This window comes from Diabrotica virgifera, chromosome 3 (genome assembly GCF_917563875.1).
Source record: "Diabrotica virgifera virgifera chromosome 3, PGI_DIABVI_V3a".
Taxonomy (NCBI): Eukaryota; Metazoa; Arthropoda; class Insecta; order Coleoptera; family Chrysomelidae; genus Diabrotica; species Diabrotica virgifera.
Genome location: NC_065445.1, coordinates 132,246,642 through 132,262,670, shown reverse-complemented (window position 1 = coordinate 132,262,670; position 16,029 = coordinate 132,246,642). Strand labels below are relative to the sequence as shown.

The following is a 16,029-nucleotide window of genomic DNA, read 5'->3' as shown; positions in this document are numbered from 1 at the left end:
TTCGTGGTCTGACCGTTCCAAATTTTTAACCTGTTCCGCAATTAAAACTTCCCCTGTTCCAGTGTTCCCATATATCAAAGTTTGTCCGACTAGACACCCTTAAGCTATTAAGAAATTTTCAGCTTGCTATTAATGAACTTTTTTTCATACGCGGGATCCAGACCTAATTGTCTAATTCTGTATTTTTGTATGTTTCAAAGTAGTTTGATCATTTTTTTTTCTGGCACTAGCACTACTATACAGGGTGCCAGATAATCTCCTGACAAACTACGACCTGAGATTCCTTAAACGATTTTAAGACAATTTAACCCCATTCACCTAGTCCGAAAATACATCCTACGGGAGCTAGAGCTCTTTGAAGATGGCGTCTTGTGATTAGATTTTTTAAGTACTTCCAGAACGTTTTTATTTAGAAAAACAAAAACTGGTACGCCTCTTTATCTTACAAAGAAAAATTGATTCCATCAATAGCACATTTCTAGTAGGTACCGGTCTAAGGCGTCTGTTTTGGATAGGGCAACGGATATTTTATCTCATAACTTTTTTGTCTTTAACTTTTAAGCATTTTTAATACTAGATTAATAAATTATTGTGAGGTATTCTAGTACTAACAGGAACTCTTGCTCCATTTGAAATCGATTAGAAAATTTTTGGTTTTTTGAATTTGAAAAAAAAATTAGAAAAAAGCTATTTATAAAAACGAAAACTGGTACGTTTATTTATCTTCCAGAGATGAATCGATTTTAATACATTATTTGACGGTTTTTGCTGTAAATTTTAAAGAACCGTTTGGATTGAAATAAAATTTGGCATATGTATAGCCAACATGTCAAGGAAAAAAAGTGATATTGTGCCGATGTGTGCTTTTACCCTGGGGGTGAGTTTCCCCCCTTCTCGTGGGTGAAAAACATATGTTCGAAATAAGTCCGAAATTCGATAAAATGTATAATTCTAAGCAACTTTTATTCTATACAGTTTTTTCTCTAAGTCAATACTTTTCGAGTTATTTGCGAGTGAATATGTTCATTTTTCAACAAAACAAACACGTTTTTAGACAATTTTCGCAAATAATTAAATTTGCATTTTCGCAAATAAATAATAATTAAAAAAGTAAGTATTTTATCGAAAAAATCATTGTCAGCAAAAGTATAGCTTGTAAAAAAGTGAAAAAAAAAGGTGTATACATGAAGTCTCTAGACCTAGTAGAAGCAGAGTTATAGATAAAGAAAAATAGGTTCATATTTGCCAAACTTTAAATAAATAAATTTCAACGTGAAATAACCAAAAAATGAAGCACTTTTTGGAAAAAACTCGTTACAACTTTTTTAGAGTTTAAAAAGCTTTATGTCTATTTTTATAAAAAAAAATATTCTAGCTTCAAATGTGAGCAAGTTACGCTCAAAATACAGTTGGTCCGTTTTGATTTGGCATAAAAAAAATCGGGAAAATCGCCCCCTAATTACCAACTTAAATAGAATTAATCGTTACCGCTTTACATGTTGCTTTATTTATATTGTGTCTATATGATCTGTAAGTTTCATCGATTCAACTTACTTATTTTTGTAAAAAAAGTGGTTTTAAAATAATTTTTTTTAAATTTTTAATTTTGAAAAAATTCTGTTTTTCAAAATAACTTAAAAATTATTAGTAATACCAAAAATCTCAAAAAGTAATAAAGTGTACGTTTTTCTTTTCTGAATATCTTGGACTTTTTGTTTTCCTTTTAGACAAAAATAGGTTAATTATTTATAATGGGAAATAAGCCACAATTTTACCAAAAAAGATTTTATTAACGTTTCGAAGCCCAAATCGGAATATATATATATATATATATATATATATATATATATATATATATATATATATATATATATATATATATATATATATATATATATATATATATATATATATATATATATATATATTATTCACGGAGGTTGAAGAGGGCGAAACACATTTCTAAGAACTGGTGTTTGGATCTTTGATTCTATTCGAAAAATTTTTCCCAGTCAGAAATAGTGGATGTGTGAGTTATTCGTAAGGGGATTTTTCCACATTCTCTATTTCATTTGTTTGATTTCGTACGAGTGGTAGTTAAACCAGTACCTGTGGATCTTTTGATCACTGAGTGTGTTTCAAAGATCTACATCTTTTGTTTTTTCATAAACATTATCTTACTTACTCTAAAGTAATTAGGGAATTAAAACTTGAGACTGTCATTTTCAGGTTGGGCGTAGATTTACGCTCCTGTTATGTCTATGTCTCGGATGTTGTTTTTTGATGGAATGTGTCTAAAGATATTCAACCTCTCATCTTTACCGATGAGCCCACGGAGGTTGAAGAGGGCGAAACACATTTCTAAGAACTGGTGTTTGGATCTTTGATTCTATTCGAAAAATTTTTCCCAGCCAGAAATAGTGGATATGTGAGTTATTCGTAAGGGGATTTTTCCACATTCTCTATTTCATTTGCTTTATATATATATATATACATCCCGCTATCATTATGTCATCTTTTCATGTTGCAGTCATTTGGCATCACTAAGAAATACTATCATTTTCGAATTTTAATTCGTGTATGTTTGTTGAGCGCATTTTTTAATGCCCTGTATCGTTCTCAGTTTTCTAAAATTTTGATTTTAAAAATTTAAATTATATACAAAAATTTTTACACTTCACAGCCATTTTGACTTCCACCACATAAAAATGTGTATTTGCGATCTATTTGCCATCAATCGATGTTGCCACGAGTTAAAAATATCGAGCGTTTGAGGCCAGGTAGAAAAGGTATATTATAAACTATATAAAAGGTGGGTTATTTACCTGTTCGGCTGGTAAGCGTCCAAATATTTTACGAGTTGAATTGTGTTTATTTTATTTCATCTGTTAAATTATAATTTTCTCATAACGACTTAAAATATTTGTTTGAAAAATTAATTTTGGGTCATTCCATTTCAAATCACTCAAATTTGGAGCAAAAAAAAATTTGGACCTCCGATTTGTCTGAAAATTGGTATATAGCTTCTGCGGGACGTAAAAATAAGATATTTAAGGTCAAAAAATCTTCTTCTTTTTTTCTCAAAATGTTATTTTATTCGATTTTACAGTGATTTGGTGTTTATTTATACAAATTTCCATTTTTTCTCGTAAAGTATCAATGGAAAACATAATATTTTAATAGAAGGGACTCAAAAATGTCATTATATGGCATTATAACAAGTAACTTTGATTCAAAACAAGCTTTTGATCAAATTTTATAGTGTAGAAAACGTTAAAATACCGTTTTTTTTACATTTTTCTCCATTCCCAAAATGCATCATAATCGATTTGGCTGAAAATTTGCCCACAGATAGACAAAACATAGAACTTTAAGTGGTCGTAAGGATTTGAATTATATTACAATACCCAAAAGGTTACATGCAATATTATAGTCAAAAATATAGGCGTCTACTGTAAGTAAAATTAACTCGAAAATATCGACCTCACGACAAAAATTGTTAAAAAGAAATTGTAATAATTGTAAATACGATTTATTTGGAACAATTTCAGTTCCTTCCATTTTTGTCGAAAAGTTAAAAATGGCGGAGATATTGAGCAAAACAGGTTCTCCTTTAAAATCAAGATGGCCGCTAACGTAACGGAGGAATTCATTCGCGATTTTAAATTTAGGCTACTATTGACTCCCCTAAAAATCAGAAAAATAAATTTTTGTGCAGCTTGGCATTCAAGGTCAAATGCTATCCCGACTGGACTAATATATACTTTTGAGTATGATATTACTGCATGTAACTTTTTTGGTATTGTAATATAATTCAAATCCTTCTAACCACTTAAAGTCCTATCTTTTAGCTATCTGCGGGCAAATTTTTAGCCAAATCGATGATGATGTATTTTGAGAATGGAGGAAAATGTAAAAAACGGTATTTTAACGTTTTTTACACTATAAAATTTGATCAATAACTTGTTTTGATTCAAAATAACTTGTTATAATGCCATATAATGACATTTTTGAGTCATTTCTATTAAAATATTATGTTTTTCATTGATACTTTACGACAGAAAATGCAAATTTGTTTAAATAAACACCAAATCACTGTAAAATCGCATAAAATAACATTTTGAGAAAAAAAGAAGAAGATTTTTTGACCTTAAATATCTTCTTTTTACGTCCCGCAGAAGCTATATACCAATTTTCAGACAAATCGGAGATCCAAATTTTTTTGCCTGAGTGATTTGACATGGAATGTACCTTTTACATTTTCGTTTAATTTACTTACGGTTTTTGTTCGGAATTCTGAAGAAACGCTTGGTTTGACATAAAATTTGGGACACGCATAGCTAATATGTTAAAGAAAAAAAGTGATATTGTGCCGATATGTGCTTTTGATCTGGAGGTGAGTTTCGTCCGTTATCGGGGATGAAAACAAATACGTTCAAATAAGTCCGGAATTGGATAAACTGACTAATTCTAAGCAACTTCTATTTTATAGAGTTTTTTCACTAAGTCAATACTTTTAGAGATATTTGCTAGTGAATATGTTCATTTTTCCACAAAAAAAAACACGTTTTTAGACGGTTTTTCGCAAATAACTCAAAAAGTAGGTACCTACTTTATTGAAAAAAAATTAGCAAATAGCAAATATAGCTTATAGAAAAGTGAAAAAATGGTATATGTGTCAGGTCTGTAGACCCAGTAGAAGCAGAGTTATTGCTAAGCTTTGTTTTAAAACCAAGAGGAGAAGGTAAACTAACCCTAATAGCACACGACGTCCTCTGGACGTTCAAAATAGGTCCATTTTTGGTCCTAACGTCCATGGACTATAAATGGACGTCCTTCGGTGGACTAAATATGTACGTCCTTCGGACGTCCGACGTTGGACGTCCTTCGGTGGACTAAATATGTACGTCATTCGGACGTCCGATGTTGGACGTCCTTCGGGTGGAATAAATATGAACGTCCTTTGGACGTCCGTACTGGACGAAATACGGACGTTTGCTGATCGTCCATATTGGACATATTATACGAATTACGGGATAAAATAGCAAAATAATTCAATAAAATATTGACTTAATTATGTTAATAAAATAGTTTACATCGAAAAGATAATTATATTTAATTCAAAATTGCACAGTTTAATATTCTAAACATGTTTTTTTTTGTAAAGTGTGAAAATCTTATTTGTAAATTATTTGTTACAATGTTTTATTATTCTAGTTACCAAGATGACATAAGTTTGCTAATTAATTCTAGTAAGCAAAAATATAATTTTTATCAATGTATCTGTACTAAAAATGAATCTTAAGAGCATCTTTTTGAAGTTGAATATACGTGGCCGTGCCCAAAATAGGTCCTTTGGACCTATGGATGTCCTTTGAACGTCCGACGTTGGACGTACTTCGGGTGGAATAAATATGAATACGGTGGACTAAATATGTACGTCCTTCGGACTTCCGATGGTGGACGTCCGATGGTGGAATAAATACGAACGTCCTTTGGACGTCCGTACTGGACGAAATACGGACTTTTTGTGGACGTCTGAAAATCACCCCCACTACTTGGTTCCTCTGTTCACAAAACTATAACGATAGGCGATAGATTTTCGATTCACCCACCGATATCAGTTCGAAGTTGGAGAGTTGATCTCTCAGTCGTTGTCGTCGTTAGGGCTCCCGCGTAGAGTTTTATTCATTAACCACTGATTTTCATAATGTAAGAAATTATATTATATACGAATTAAAGTATAATATACTTATACATATACTATATATTACGTAAAACTATGAAGACGCTGTTTCACAACATTACACAGAGTCCGACTGCCTCATCGGGCCATTTAGAGCATCAATGCGTAAGCCCATCCAATGGATTATTATGTGCCCCTTTGACATAGGCGCACAACATTTTAATCTACCACCCTGAGGATTCCTGCTCCTGGAGTTTTTCTGAAGTGCAGAAACAATCTATGTTCCTGATTCCTCGATCAGATGAGGAGTTTTTGGAGCCATCAACCCCAGACAGCTACTGGAGCTCCACGTTGCAGCCAGTCACTTCTTGGTAAGTGAACGCCAAAGAGGAAGCATTCAGACTCTGCTGCTACCACCGTCTGGACATAGCCTATCGATCCCTGATGGCCTAGAGGACAAACTCACCGAGAATGATGGACAAAACCACCAGCCAGGACAACTGGTATCCAAACATTGGTATTATTTACGTTTTTTATTACATTTACATATTTTTTCATGCTCTTTGATATATATTTCTTATTCTTTCTGGTATATTTTTCATACATTTTTCAATCGTATGGGTGTTTGGTAAAAAATAGGCCATAGCTTAACCTTGGATTACTGAGCTTAAAATAGGTCGATTTAAGCTAACTTACTTTAGTACGAAAGATGATAACCGAAATACAGGGTGTCAAATTTAAACTTTTATTTTATTCTTGATTATTTCCTGGGCAATACATCATTTTTGGTGTTGAATTTAGATTTCTTGTCCCAAAAAAACCCCGCTTACCAAATTTCGTAATATTATCCCATGCTTGTTAGGAAATATTCAAGAATAAATAAAATAAAAGTTAAAATTTGACACCTTGTATTTCGGTTATTATCAACTTTAGTACTAACGTAAGTTAACTTAAATCGACCTATTTTACCCTCCGAAATCTAAGGTTAATCTATGGCCTATTCTTTACCAAACACTCTGTATAAGTACACATTTGTATTCTAGCCAATCTTTTTGATTTTCTATAAAGTATAGACTTCCTTGAATTTTGAATTACAATAATTGTTAAAGGAAAGTTTCGCTACCGCGATCGCCTATTGTTCGTCTTAACTTATTACCTCTACCCATAATGGTTCTTTTGTCAAACAGATTGGGTTGGTTATTGTACCTAGTAAGCAAAAAGTATTTATCTCAGTATTTTATAATCTATTTGTAATATTGAATTATCTAAAGACAGAAAGCGAAGGCGGATGAAAAAAAATTAGACAAAAGTTGAATGATTATTATAACATTATAATATAATATTACACTATACAGGGTGTCCCGAAAAGAATGGTCATAAATTATACCACAGATTCTGTGGTCAAAAATAGGTTGATTGAACCTCACTTACCTTAGTACAAATGTGTTCATAAAAAAAGTTACAGCCGTTTGAAGTTACAAAATAAAAATCGATTTTTTCCAATATATCGAAAACTATTAGAGATTTTTTATTGAAAATGGACACGTACCATTCTTATGATAGGAACATCTTAAAACAGAATTATAGTGAAATTTGTCCACCTCATAAAAATTTTATGGGGGTTTTGTTCCCTTAAACCCCCCAAACTTTTGTGTACGTTCTAGTTGAATTATTATTGTGGCACCACTAGTTAAATACACTGTTTTTAAAACTTTTTTGCTTCTTTGTACTTTTTCGATAAGCCAGTGTTTATCGAGATATTTTGAATATTTGTCGAATCCACCACATATTTGTATATGGTTACGTACGATTATAGAGACCTGTTAATAATCTGAAAATTTATTTTTAATTTACATTTTCAGTTATATTTTAAAAAAGAAGCCATATCTCGATAAAAGGTGACTTATCAAAAAATACTAGGAGGCAAAAAAGTTTTAAAAACACTGTGTTTAACTAATGGTACCACAATAATAGTTTAATTGGAACGTACACAAACATTTGGGAGGTTTAAAGGAACAAAACCCCCATACAATTTTTATGTAAATATATTAGGAAATTAGCCGCATCTCGATAAAAACTGGCTTATCGAAAAAATATTGAAAGGCAAAAAAGTTTTAAGAACGTTGTGTTTAACTGAAGGTACTACAATAATAAATTACTTGGAACGTACACAAAAGTTTGGGGGGGTTTAAGGGAACATAACCCCCATAAAATTGTTATGGGGTGGACAAATTTAACTATAATTTTGTTTTAAAATGTTCCTGTCATAAGAATAATACGTGTCCATTTTCAATACAAAATCTCTAATAGTTTTCGATATATTGGAAAAAATCGATTTTTATTTTGTAACTTCAAAGGGCTGTAACTTTTTTTATGAACACATTTGTACTAAGGTAAGTTGGGTTCAATCGAACTATTTTTGACCCCAGAATGTGTGGTATAATTTATGACCAATCTTTTCGGGACACCCTGTATAATAAGTATACGTAGATAGAATATCTTCTTTTTAAGAAATTGTCCATTATCTCCAAATGAGCAAGGTGTCGATTTGAAATATATGTATAATATACAGCCCATTACGCACCACCTTAAAAATTGAGCATTTTTGATGTCTCGAATTTCCTAAACCAGTTGTCCCATCTAAGTGATTTTTTTTATAATATTATAGCCTAGGCTATAGGTTACCTCCTTAAGCTTGTCATGCACGGGGAGCTATATACTGTAATATATATTATATCACATCGCTCTCTATAGTAATGAGTGATATGATATAATATACATAATATATTACAGTATAGCTCCCCGTTCATGACAAGCTTAAGGAGGTAACCTGTAGCCTAGGCTATAATATTATAAAAAAAATCACTGAGATTGGACAACAGGTTTAGGAAATTCGAGACATCAAAAATGCATCATTTTTAAGGTGGTGCGTTAATTTCTTGGAGAAGTGTAATTGTAATTTAATGTAAATAATGTAATATCCAATAATTGTAATTTAATATAAGATGTAATATAAGTTCCTTAAAAAATGTATTTTTTATTTCCCACAGTACATTCTCCACAGGTCTAAATATCGTCGCTAGACGTCCACCGAACGTCCTCTCGGGACGTTAGATGGACGTTCGGCAGCACGACATTGGACCAAACTGGGACGTCCTATGAAGGTCCAATTGACGTCCACCGAACGTCCCCTCGGACTTTAGGTGGACGTCCATTGGACGTTAGATGGGCGTCCATTGGACGTTTGGCAACGAGGCATTTGGACCAAACTAGGACGTCCTGTTAAGGTCCAATTTACGTCCCCTAGGACGTCCGATTAAGGTCCAATTTACGTCCGATTAAGGTCCAATTTACGTTCGATTAACGTCCAATTTACGTCCGATTAAGGTCCAATTTAGGTCCCCTCGGACGTTAGGTGGACGTCCATTGGACATTTGGCAATGTGGCTTTGGACCAAACTAGGACGTCCTGTTAAGGTCCAATTTACGTCCCCTAGGACGTCCGATTAAGGTCCAATTTACGTCCAATTAAGGTCCAATTTACGTCCCCTCGGACCTTAGATGGACGTTCGGTAGCGCGACTTTTGGACCAAAATAGGGCGTATAAAGGACTTTCCTCGGACGAAAACGGACGTCCAAGGGACGTCCTTAAAGTCCGTGAAGGACGTCCTATGGACGTCCATTGGACGTCCTTGTGCTATTAGGGTAAAAAGACAGATTCACACCCAAGAAAGTCACTAGAAATATCTTCCGATACATCTTCTTTTTTGGTTGGTCATATCGGCCTTTGACGGTAATATTGACTAAAAATCTAAAAATAACAGGAATAACGCAGAAAATGCAAAAATCGCTGATAAAATAAATAAACTAACCTATGAAATGCCAATAGTGTTAAAATTTTATAAATGTCATTATTGTCAAAATTTGATATGAGTAAAATTGCCTGAGGTTGTACCAATTACAAACAAGGTTTACGGCGCGGGAAATTTGAATTACTCCTCTTGGTTTAAAAACAGACTATAGTGAAAAATAAGCTCTTATATGTCAAATTCCAAATCGAATATTTTAACGTGAAATAAAAAAAATGAAACACTTTTCTGGGAAAACGTATTACAACTTTTTTAAAGTGTTTAGGAAAACGTTTATTTTTATTTTTTTAAAAAGTTTCTAGCAGCAAGAGTAAGCAAGTTACGTTCAAAATACAGTTGTTCCTTATTTTTTGGTTAAAAATATCGTAAAAATCTCCCTCTAGTTAACAGCCCAAATGGAATTAATCGTTACCACTTCACAAGTAACTTTATGTATTGTTTGTGTTTGTAAGTTTCATCAGTTCAAAGTGCTTATTTGTGAAAAAATTTGGTTTTAAAGTAAATTTTAAATCTTTAATTTTGAAAAAAATACTTTTTTCAAAATAACTTAAAAATAATTATTAGTGATACCAAATATCTTAAACAGTAAAAAATGTAGGTTTTGCTTTTTTAAATATTTGAGATTTTTTGATTTTCTGGAAGACAAAAATTGGTTAAGATATGGCTGTTTAAAATTTGCATATACATACTCGTGACTAGTGATTCGTTCGAGCCCTTTCAACAAAACCCCTTTCAAAAATAAGCATTTTTAACCAATGCAACTTACAGATCATATACAGGGTGTCCCCGAAAATAGTGCGTTCCTTAAAGGTATAGATAGAAAGCACAATGTAGAGCAAAAAATTCTTATAACATTTTCAGCCGTTTAAAACTTTTATAGAACAAAATTTGCTTAGAATTAGAATTAGTCAGTTTATCCACTCCCGGACTTATTTTGAACGTATGTATTTTCACCCCCAAGAAGGGGTGAAAGTCACATCCAGGACAAGAGAACATATCGGCATAATCTCACTTTTTTCTTTGGCATTTTAGCTACGTGTGTGCCAAATTTCATGTCAATCCAAGCGGTTCTTTAAAATCTGGAGGTTTTGCGATATTTTACCATGAGTGAATGGAATGATTGCCGTTGTCACTTTTAGATAAGAAGTCATTATCACAATGACATAGTCAGGTCAACTGAATTATATAATTATTGTTTTTATCATTAAATGTGAAAACCTAGAATTATCCATGTCTATCCGTCAATAAACACAACTCCTCTGTTAGTAGGACAGAAAGAATGACAAATAAGGTGTCAAATGAAAGCCTATAACCAAAATATGATATTACATGTGAGAAGTTTGACCGCGGACTGCCTGTTCCAGAGTTGCAACCGAAAGTACTGTTTTAAATTCGTCGAAATAGTACAAACTATTATTCAACGCGACTAAGAAAGACCAGAACAAATACATACTTCCGGTTTCATGCCTGTCTGTTCGTCCATGTCTGTCGGTGAACAAAATTCATCCGTCATATCAACTGACAAAAAGTTACACGAAGAGTTCAAATATCGACTGCCGGTTCAACTTCCGGTAACTTTGGGTGAAAAATTAGAACTTACGATGTCCAATTGCTTGTTACAATTTTTTTATAAGTGTTCTACACTATCTATTCTGACTTTTTCTATAACTTACTTAGATCACATATAATTTAATACAGTGATGTCAGGGTCTTCAAAATTTATGTGGTGAGTTCCGGTATGTGATGAATGAAAAACGACTCTATAAGCAGAAGAAAAAAGTGTTCTTTAAAGTGTTCTCAAGACCTAAGACAATACATCGACTCACAAGAGCGTTGTGACAGTAGCAAAAATTCGAGTTGGGGTTCGAATTACTTTCTCATGCGGCTTACTCTCCTGACTTGGCCCCCTCCGATTATTAAGTGTTCCCAAATCTGAAGAAATGACTCGTAAATAAAAAAATCAGCTGAGATAATTGAAGAAAAAAATAACTATTTTTCAGAGCTTTCAGAATCGTATTATGCGCACGGCATCGACATAAAAAATTTGTAAATCCGTTAAAATCGCTGTATTGAACATATTGAATAAAATTAAAGAATTTTCATGAAAACATGTTTTTCATGAAAATATGTCTACTTTTATAGGACGCACTTCAGCAGTTCATAAAAAAAGCTTACAGACTTTCTAATGCTGTTTGCTAAATAGCAAAAATAACAAAAATTTTATTACTCATGAAGAAGATCAAGCAGCTAAATTTAAAGTAAAATCATTAGATGGCATATAAATAGATATGGAATAATGGAATAGAAGTTGATATCCACTTCTGAACCCACCTCAGAAGAAGTGGACGAAATAGAGTAATTGGGAGTCCTTCAAAGGTCACCTGAGCACTCAGAACCTAGTACCAGTGCATGCAGCTGCGATAATATTAAAGAGAAATCCGACAAAAGAATTGAGAGGGAACTCTGGACCAAATATCAAAAACCAGTGTAACCTAACACTTCCAGCTTCATATTAATAATAGAAAATCACCGAACGACAAATATGTAATGTAAAGAATTAATATTTCAATATTCCGGTCTACTAAACAATAACGACTGGCAAAACATTAAAGTCATTATTCAAGTCGTATATTCAAAAAATAAGACAAGTAGAGTAATAAATGGATAATTAAAAATTGCGAGAAACAGTGCAAGAAAATTATTTAATAGACCCGAAGACAAAACAAAAATTAATGTGCTAAATAAAAGTATTGATTCGTTACTGCAGAACTAGAACTGTTATATGGAGCTATACTAGTCTGGATCGGTGTAAATTAAATGAGAAAGAAAATAATATAATAAACACACTTTAAGAGCAGATAGAGAAAATATATGGATTATCAGAAGGTTCAAACGGCAGAATTATCAATGATAAACAAGAAAAAGTCAACGAGATAATGATTCTGGACCAACTGTTTTATTATAATTAGGGGTACGGAATTTTCGTTTTTACGAAATAGATGAGAATTTCGGCGAAATTTTGAACATAAATGCGATAAATGTGAAATATGGAGTTTTTGTTTATTTCCGCGAAATACCTGCAGGTGCCCAACTCGCCCGTAAATAAGTAGGTAGTTACGTAGTAAATAAGGCATGGAAAGATTTTACGGAAAGTTTTCTATTGTACATAATTTTTGAAAGGTTGTTTATTTTTCTAACACGTGTTGAAACAGAAGGAACTTTCATTGTTCATCATTAAATAGATAAAGATAAGATAAGGAATTGATATTTTTCAATGTTGATTCTATGAGAAATATAAATAATCCCACTGTTGTTATCTGCATTTCGGTCTTTTGTATTGGTAAAAATCTAAGTAGGAATAAAAGTCGGCTAATTCTTATTTTCTAAACATATAAATTAGTCAAACAGGACAATCAGTGCTCATTCCGTCAATTTTTATTAAGAACATGGTCTATCAAAAAAGTTTTCATAGTAACATAAAGTTACTTAAAGTATCCCCTAAAATGGGACGCCCTAAAACAATTTTGAGTGATCGAGTCAAAGAATTTGCAACAGATGACCTATATCTGTGTGACACAAGACACAATTGCTACACGGTGCAGTTTTCCGTCATTTGCTAAAGCAGCATTACAGAGCATTTGGAGTCCAACGAACAGCGTAAACGCAGAACGATTCTTCAGAACATATAATATTGTAGTGACAGATCGAAGAACAGCTCTTAAAGAGTCGAATGTCGAAATTACAACGATGTTAGCTTTTAATTAATGTTTTCTGTTATTTTACTCGTAGTTAAAAATAAATGCGAAATTTTGTAATTATAAAAAAAGTAAATGCGAAATTCATGTTTTTTATTTGCGAAAATTCCGTACCCCTAATTATAATTAGTTATAAAATAGCTTCAACGGGGAAAAGCTGTAAGCTTAGACCAAACACCAGTAGGGGGCATCCAATTAATTGAGGAAAAAAATTAAATGTATAACAATATTCACTTCATTTACTGAAAAGGCATTGTTCCGCAAGAATGGTTGAAATCACAATTAATAGCACTACAAAAAGACAAGCGCTTGAAAGTGATAAGACCATTGAACAATAAGCATGTAAGCTACCTTTTAAACACATTCTCAAAAATAATCCATAACACAAGGATTGTTAGGAAATTCTTTTATAGACTTCAGGCAACAAATTGTCCTGATCATGTTTAAAAAACGTACGGAATGTACTAAATAAAAAAATATATTTATCATTTAAAAATATATACCCTTATACTATAACATAATTATAACGTTGAATATATAATGCTTTCCTGTGGAGTATACAAAGGATGGTCCTGTTTTTCCCGCACGCTGCCTTGTTTAGTCTTCTTTGTCGTTTAATTCGTTAAATTCTATCCTCTTATGTCACGGCTTCAGGAAGCAGTGGATATATGCAGTGAACGGGAGGCCTATGTCGAACAGTGAACGAACGGAGCCTTTTCGCGTTTATCATGTAGAGAAGTCTCTTGTCAAAAACTGGACGTATGTAATCGTATTCAATTTGTTAAATACTGTCACATCTTATGTCATACACCTCTGTGCGTTAATCCATTTTATTTCTACAATTTTAAGGTGCTATTACATGCCGCCATTTTGATTTGTCTACAGTCGCATTCTGCCCGTTAAATCCCATCGTTTGAGGCGCTGTACGTCACGATTGGATCAATTGTAGCGAAGCTGCATGACTAAGGCCCTTTTAACATGTTGCTGTATTTGATTTTTCTGTGCCATTTTATATTATTTGTCAAATACTATTATTTGAGGTGCTGTACATCACGATTGGACCAATAGGACCGTAGATACAAGACTAAGACCCTTTTGACATGCTGCTGTATTTGATTTTTCTATGTCATTGTATTCTATTTGACAAATCCAGTTATTTGAGGTGCTGTACTCCACGATAGGACCAATAGGAGCGAAGATACGTAAATAAGGCCCTTTTGGCATGTTGCTGTATTTGATTATTCTGTGTCATTGTATTCTGTTCGTTAAACCCTATCATTTGAGTTGTTGTATGTCACGATTGGACCAATAGGACCGAAGATACATAACAAAGGCCCTTTTGACTTGTTGCTGTTATTTGATTTGTTTGTGTCAAATTTGATTCTATTGGTCAAGTCCTATTATTTAAGATGTAGGTCACGATTGGACTAATAGGACCGAAGATACGCTACTAAGGCCCTCTTGACATGCTGTTGTATTTGATTTCTCTAAGTCATTGTATTCTGTTTGTCAAATCCTATCATTTGAGGTGCTATACATCACGATTGGACTAACAGGACCGAAGATACATAACTAAGGCCTTTTTGACATGCTGCTGGGTTTTGATTTTTCTGTGTCATTGTCTTCTATGATGCCTAAGGCATGTCTATGATATGCCTTATATTTAAACAAAACAAGTAATTGGACTTCGTAAGTCCTAGGTTTTCACCCAAAGTAATCGAAAGTATAACTGGAAGACGATATTTGAATTTTACGTGTAACTTTGCGTGGATTGATATACGAATTTACTAATTTTGAGTCATTTTTACTAAACTTTGACATTTGTCACCTCATTTGTAATTCTACCCGGTATAATGGCGGAGGAGTTATATTGGCGGTCGTACGAACCGACAGAAAGATTGCCTAGGTCAAATATCTCACCTTTAGTACCATCCTTGGACTATAAGCTTTCATTTGACACCTCATTTATCATTCTAGCTGGTATAATGATGGAGGAGTTATATTCGCGGTCGTACGAACCGACGGAAAGACAGCCTAGGTCAAATATCTCACCTTTAGTACCATCCTTGGATTATAAGCTTTCATTTGACACCTCATTTGTCATTCTACCTGGTATAATGATCGAGGAGTTATTTTCGCGGTCGGACAGACCGCCAAGGTCAAATATCTCACCTTTAGTACCATCCTTGGATTATCAGCTTTCATTTGACACCTCATTTGTCATTCCACCTGGTATAATGACGGAGGAGTTATATTCCCGGTCGTACGGACCGACGGAAGGACAGCCTGGGTCAAATATCTCACCTTTAGTACCATCGTTGGATTATAATCTTTTATTTGACACCTCATTTATCATTCAAGCTGGTATAATAATGGAGGAGTTATATTCGCGGTCGGAGGGGCCGACGCACAGACCGCCTAAGTAAAATATGTCACCTTTAGTACCATCCTTGGATTATAATCTTTCATTTGACACCTCACTTGTCATTCTACCTGGTATAATGATCGAGGAGTTATATCCGCGGTCGGACAGACCGACGGACAGACCGCCAAGGTCAAATATCTCACCTTTAGTACCATCCTTGGATTATCAGCTTTCATTTGACACCTCATTTTTCATTCTACCTGGTATAATGACGGAGGAGTTATATTCCCGGTCGTACGGACCGACGGACAGACCGCCTAGGTCAAATATCTCACCTTTTGTACCATCCTTGGAT

General features: G+C 33.4%; 1 protein-coding gene across 2 annotated transcripts in view; it reads right to left on the bottom strand.

Moving 5' to 3' along the window:
- LOC114340544 (glutamyl aminopeptidase-like) overlaps positions 1-16,029 on the bottom strand; it is a 311,863-nt gene that overhangs the window by 108,468 nt on the left and 187,366 nt on the right. The window lies entirely within an intron of this gene.